Source organism: Bombus terrestris, chromosome 2 (genome assembly GCF_910591885.1).
Source record: "Bombus terrestris chromosome 2, iyBomTerr1.2, whole genome shotgun sequence".
Classification (NCBI taxonomy): domain Eukaryota; kingdom Metazoa; phylum Arthropoda; class Insecta; order Hymenoptera; family Apidae; genus Bombus; species Bombus terrestris.
Window position 1 is genome coordinate 2,933,196 of NC_063270.1, and position 7,040 is coordinate 2,940,235.

Here is a 7,040-nt window from a genome sequence, read left to right on the forward strand (position 1 = left end):
AGTTGTAATTATTTCTACTTTAAATATCTTCTGCTGTGAACAGCACAATGGAACAAATAGGTTATTGCTTTCGGTACGAATGATAACAGCCATATCTCTATAATTACTTGGGGAAAGTATTGAAAGCAGTTTGGAATCTGTTATTATTATGATTTCTCCTTCGTGTGGAGCGTTTCTTGGACAATGCACGACCTATAGTTTTGCAACATATAAACAAAATTTTACGCCCATTTTCCACCCAAGAGTTCACAAGATACTCGAGGGATCGTCGAGTAACACGAATCATCGATTCGGTCAACTTTTCACGAGTAGGTAGTATCGAAAGGTAGCTTCGACAGAACAAAAAGTATTACACGGTGGACAATACACGCGAAGTAGATTATATTTCAGTCCGTGTAACAAACTCGATTCAACCCGGTTCTAAGGCAGCTTTCAACGAGCTTATTGCCTGTGCCTGACTTCTCTAAAAGAAGGTGGAATACACGTAAGAAGAAGCAGAGGGGAACAGGTTTTAGATTCATTCACATCTCGCCGAGGCCTTGAGCTCGACAAAAAGCATTCTATGCAGTTCCTACCATAGGCTCATCCTGTATTCCTGCGTAGGTAAGAAAATTGTAGAGTTGGATTATACATAACACTTCATTAACTACATACGTGTCTTATGTTTTATACAATATAAACTACGATGTATCTCGTACAGCTAGCAGCTCGGAAATGCCAAAAAAGCGACAGACGAGCGATTCTCGTCGTCGATCGTCGATCGTCTCGAATAACAGTAACGCTCGAAAACTCGAAACTTCAGTTCGCCACATTCTTTAACATCCTAACATTTATTCTGCCGATATTCTCAAGTTACAAACTCATGTGTCGTAAATATCCAATATAAACCATCTGCGGATTGATTCGTTATCGTTGTTCTTTTTCTCGATCGAGTTACGTTTCTTCGAAATTATGTAAATGCGATATTTAAGTTTTTCGAATACAAATCCGCACAAAGAAGCATAGTTGTTTACAGAAAAAGATATACATAGCTCAAAATGTACCTCGTTAGAAATAAATCATCTATTTCTTAAAATAATTTAAATCCCGTTTTAATAAAATAAATTTTTCATAAATATATAGAATATTCTTACTATTCTTACTTTTATTAGGAAGAAAAACTGTAATATATATCAACTTCGTATGCAATATACCAACGATTTGTACATCACTGTGTTGTACGTATTCTCCCATTTGTATTGCACTTTGTTTAGAACCAAAAAACGCGATCGAACAAGATAATCTATTGCTGTGATCCAAATACCAAACATCCTATTATCGCAATGAAATAATTTAACAAATAGCTCAGCCCACGTTACGGAACGTCCATGCATAAAGATCTTCGCGAATCAAGCGAAAGAAACGTTGATCGGATATTCGTATTATCTGTTGTCACTAAATAATTGATTTACATATAAACCGTGATTGTTGCAAAATTTTCGACAGTTGTGATACACAAACGCTTGTTCACCTTTCGGATATCGAGGATCGAATGAAAGAAGGTCCAAATTTGGATCAAAGGTAGTTCAATTTTTCCTTCATAACACACGGCCCTGAGTACATGCGCGCGTTATCTGGGGGCACTAATCTAAAATGTTCTAACGTGAGTTGCGTGGGTATAGAGTATGGACGAACATCGTCGCTTAAGAAACTCGAATGCCTACGCCTTTCTCACATGTGGTCAGCCATGATGAATCGGAGGATCCAAGCGATTTCGACGTTTTTTACGCCTATAGTTTGCGTAACTTGTATGAACAACACGAGATTGCCAAGGCTTGTTTAGGTCATCAGCATAGAACTCCGCTATCTTTGGACATATTTATTTCGTTCAAATTGTTATTAACAATAGGTAGAGAAATTGTACACATTTTCTTATGTATGTACGTATAGATTTCAGAAAATCTCAATCTTGAGATAACTTTACCTAAAATATATCGGATAAGATAGGGAATAATTTATTCTCTGATGATAAAAGACAAATGCTTTAATGAGTCATGCTCTGTTTATTCGCGGTTTATATCCGATCAAAACGTACACTGACACCTTTAACTAATTAAAATTAAGATCACCCAATTAGGCAGGAAATGCCCTGTTACAATTCTAATTAGGAGAAAACACTTCTGATAAGAGTCACGGGTTCTACGTAAAATGAGTTTGAATAAGATTATAAGATTATTCTGTGTATGCACAGTAGTTCAATTTATGCGTATGAATGTAAAAGTTTGTTTCAAAGAAAATATTATTAAAATATCAACGTAGATAGAACAATATTAAAAATTGTATTCGATTTGTTTTTAACTAAGAGTAGGGCTTCGTTCTATAATACTCGTGACATGACAGTTTCCTTATTTCCTTAATTACCCTTAGGATGATAAATGAATCCGATCATTCAATTTACAAGAACAATAACAAAATTTATTGTTAGCCGGAATGCTTCCTCTGTTTGTCATTAGCATAAACCGACAACTGGATAAATGTTCACAATGACATTACCGGCTATAAGATTTATTTTAATTTATTCAATCAGATTCCCAATCATAATTTTGATACGCAATAGATCTTCTGTCATACGTAAAGACTGATGAGATTTTCAAAAATCGAAGGTCGTAGATACTTTCTACTTTTCCTGACGTTAACATCTAAATAAGTAAACGGATCCATAAATAACAGAAATAACTGTAAGAAGAAGAATAGTTAGCAAATACCTCGATTTCGATAGTTCGAAATGGAGGGAGCCATTCATAAATCGTCGTATAAAAGGCTCTACCTAGATTATACCGCTCTGAACCTTTCGGAAATCCCGCATGCTAGGTATATCTAAGTTGAGCCGGTCATAAACGAAATGACATGTATTAAGGATCAAGTCAAACATCTACCTAATTACGGTTCACTAATTAAGAAGGTTAAGAAGGTTCACTAAGAATCAGTCGAGTTTATAAGCTGCTTATTTAGTTTTGCAGAAATAGTTGATGGTATATTACAGTATTGTACTCGGTGCAATTTTGTGTCCCATAGGACTAACGTGGACAAATTTTTAATTCAGTAATTGGAAAAGAATTAGAGAAAGATCTCTGTGAAAAAAAAATTCACATTTACTGTTGTTTCTATAGGTATTGCAGGTAACAAACAACTTAAATTACGCATCAATAACGTATACCTTTATCAATAAAGTTCAATACAACATGGTATACGGTAAAGTTTTATTATTCTGCTGTAAGCTACAACTAAAAGTTTATACATATACACTACGATCCTAGTTCCAAATAATCCTTTTGGTTACGTGGTGAGGTTACTTATCGCTGCGCTTCCACCAAATATCAAATCAACTCTAATTTATAGTTGTTCATACTCTTCTCTACTTTACTTATATCAATTCAATCATTCTTCTAATTGCCCAAAATTGATGTACGTAATTTATATATATTATAAATTTATAAATTTTCATCGAACGCGTAAGGTGGTAAAGCACGTAGCGTCCGTTGGATGATTCATTTTTGGGCTTATAAACAATAATTAGCAGGTTAAAAGTGAAAGGTGCCTAGGAAGGGGAGCAACGATAGACAGGTGAAGAGTCTCATAAACTACACACGTCCAACTGCTGCGCCGGATCTTACGCACCTTTAACTCGCTACATGCGCTTACGTTTCAGCTGCGTGAAAAACTAAAATTAATCGTGGCGATGGGTGTCCTCAACGGAAATAGTTTTGCAGCAAGCTGCAGTAGCGTGTGAACGAGCAGGTTGTCTAAAATAATTACTGTTCGCTAATGCAAAATAACGTTAACCTCTATTTTCAGAATGTCCCGAAGATAAATGTTTGAAAAGTACCGAATATCATATTTGCCAATAACAAACTATCTCTTCTGAACCATGTAATTATCGTAGATGCAATATCTTTGTAAATAGCTGCACAAATGATAAAAGTTTGGGTTGTGATCTATTTCACTCGATGATAAATCGAGAGATTTTGTACTTGAAAAACGAAACTTGGATTGCAAAAGTTATAACGCGTTGACCGTAATCAGTGGGGGCAGACTGTCCTTAATTTCGACTTTGATAAATTCGACAAATCCGTTTCCACGCGTCGAAAGAACAAAATGCGAACATAGTATCGCAATTGAACGACTGCTTTTAAATTACGTAACTTGACGAATGCGTATCCTTCGTTCGCTTCGGATGTAAATGCTCAGCGATACTCGTTGCGTCAATAACGGGAAAGTTTTAATTAAAAACAGGGAAATATCAGTGTAAACATGCCGTGACGATCGAAAAATCGCTCGACGAGACTTTAACACTTCTTCGACGAAGCAGTACTCGTATCGTTGAATTTTGTCGTAGTCCTAAATTACCCCCATTTAATTAACATCAGGCTAATTTGCTGAATCATTTTGTAATGCAATGTGTCATAAGAGACTGAGACTGAGAGAGAAAGAGAGAGAGAGAGAGACTCCTTATCAAAATTGGTGTCAGACACCATCGACCCGTCCGCAGTGAAAGATTTTTCGTGCGGTCCTTTCTGCGCCTTTAGTATCCTTTGTAATACCGAATTATCGATACACGTCTGAAAAAAGCAGGAAAGATACATAATATTATTCATGCGATAAATAAATTTGTGGAGATCGAACATAACTTTATTAATTGATTGTACGATTATTTACATGTCGATAACTCACATTTATTAGGAAGAATCATTTGGAATTTTCTATCATCAAAAAATACAATTAATATTAATTAAAATTGCATAAACTGAATAATATTATAAAATAAAAGTAATTTCAAGAATTCAGAGAAAGGCAATCATGTTAATAAATCAGTTTCTTACACTAAATATTCCTACACCTACGATACTATCATGATGCTCATTTATTCTAAATAATAACTGCTAACGTTTAACGGTTTAGCCTCTAGCGAGAATCGAGATTATAAGTTCATTAGATCTAAGACGTACATAATTGCAAATTATTACGGTGTATCGTGTAATTTAATGGAGTGTTATAACCTCGACATAGCTGAATATCTTCATAAATGGCGAAGGAGGCGCGTTAAAAGTCAGGTTCATTGTTCTACGCTATATGATGATTCTACGACGCTATATGATGTTTATTATGCACATTTTGATATTTATTGTTTTGGATTCGTGTAATAGAAGATTATTCTGAACAGCCATTGCTTGCAAGAAAAGTCACTGTATCGACATTGTTGCGACTATAACTGTTTGCAAAGATAGACACAATATGTGAAATTCGTCGATACCATAATATCTAATTACTGTAAGTTTTATAATTAATTACTATACAATATTATAATTATTATTAATATTATTATTTAAATATTATTAATTACTATACTATACAATTAATTACTATACTATCTATACTGTAATTTTGTAATTGACAGAACTACATAATATACCAGTAAACAAATCTATTAATACGATTATGGTAAATAATATAAAATTGAAAATTGTAATAAGAAGCAATGCGACACGGATTAAAAGGTATGTAAGAAAGATCATGAAAATGACGGAAAAGTATGTTTTTATGAAGTTTCTTCTTAATAGTTCACCACTAATACTAATATCTTGGAGAATGACTAGTCGCAATTCTGAGGTACCGAAGCGAATTTACATTTTACCTGTATTGCAGATACGGTTTACGGCCGTAAATACGGTCTTTCTGGCTGGTCACGCCTAGCACATCCCTACGTCATCGATATTGTATCGAACTGTACACTCACCATAATCCACGGACCAATCAGTCAAGGCTGTTTGGATCATCTTATAAATTATCCACAAATTCAAACTAACAAACAGATACACTAGGATTCAACCTCGATTTAAGCGTTTACCTGGGAATTTGAAAAAGCTATTAGAAATTAGGAACTTTTAGAATAGTGTTTCAAACTGAGGCTATTACGTCGATTAAATATCTGGGGTTCCACGTTATTAATTAGAAGTGTGATATATACTTCCCTGAGCGATAATGAGATGCACTTTTCTAGCACTAGCTGATTGTATCTAATAAGCTTCGACTCAACATTCACCTATTCGTTTGGCATTGTATGCATCTATTGCACCTACATAACTGTGCATCTCAAATTTTCTACGATGCGCCAATTCACCATGAAGAACTGCTGTTCTCGGGGCTTTATGTACATTTTATTCAATCGTCTCGTTAAACGTTATAGAACCATTATTTCGACGCCTCGAAAAATTCTCCATTTTTTCCCGTTTGCATTGTTAATTTGAGAAATTTTTATATGCCTCGACATTTGATCCGATTCGTGTTCAATGCGTTTCGTTAAGAACCGAGCACGGTTGTTCGATCTTCCACGTCAAATTTCAATCCGCATAATAATACTTCGTTAATTCATTGTGTTCGACATCAGATAAGATGTCGTCTATTTCAAATAGTTTACGTCGAAGAACTCGGCAGGCGACATAGGTGAAACGCGAGAAAGATTATATCACCGATCACATTTTTATTAGGGAGACCTACCAAACGCCTTTCATGTAATTCTGCAAATCTAGCATGTTGAGTTTCTATAATACCGTCTTCGAAAAATTATCCTAATAAAAATAATCGAATATACCATTTATTGATCTTACGTGTACTATGCAGAGATTTCAGTTAATGTGAAATGTTCGTGTTTTTTAAAAATATTTTTAACGAATCTCTTCTTTCCAAATTTTATGGTTGTTGACGAGTGTTTTAAATATACATTTTTGGTACATGACGGGTTTGGATTTTGAGTTAAGTTTTAGAGGTCCGCAACAATAAAAGATTATTTATAAGGAGTCCGTGGTAAACAAAAGTAAGGAATCGTTGATTTATACGAACCATTAAATTTTCAACTCTCGAATATGCAATCGCTATAACATTAATCCTTTATAAAATTATCTACGGTAATTGGTTCTATTACAGCTATCTGATATATTTGTTATCTATGCTTATTCCAGAGGTTCGGTTGTTGTTATAACATTCGATTATCTCGTTTTATATTC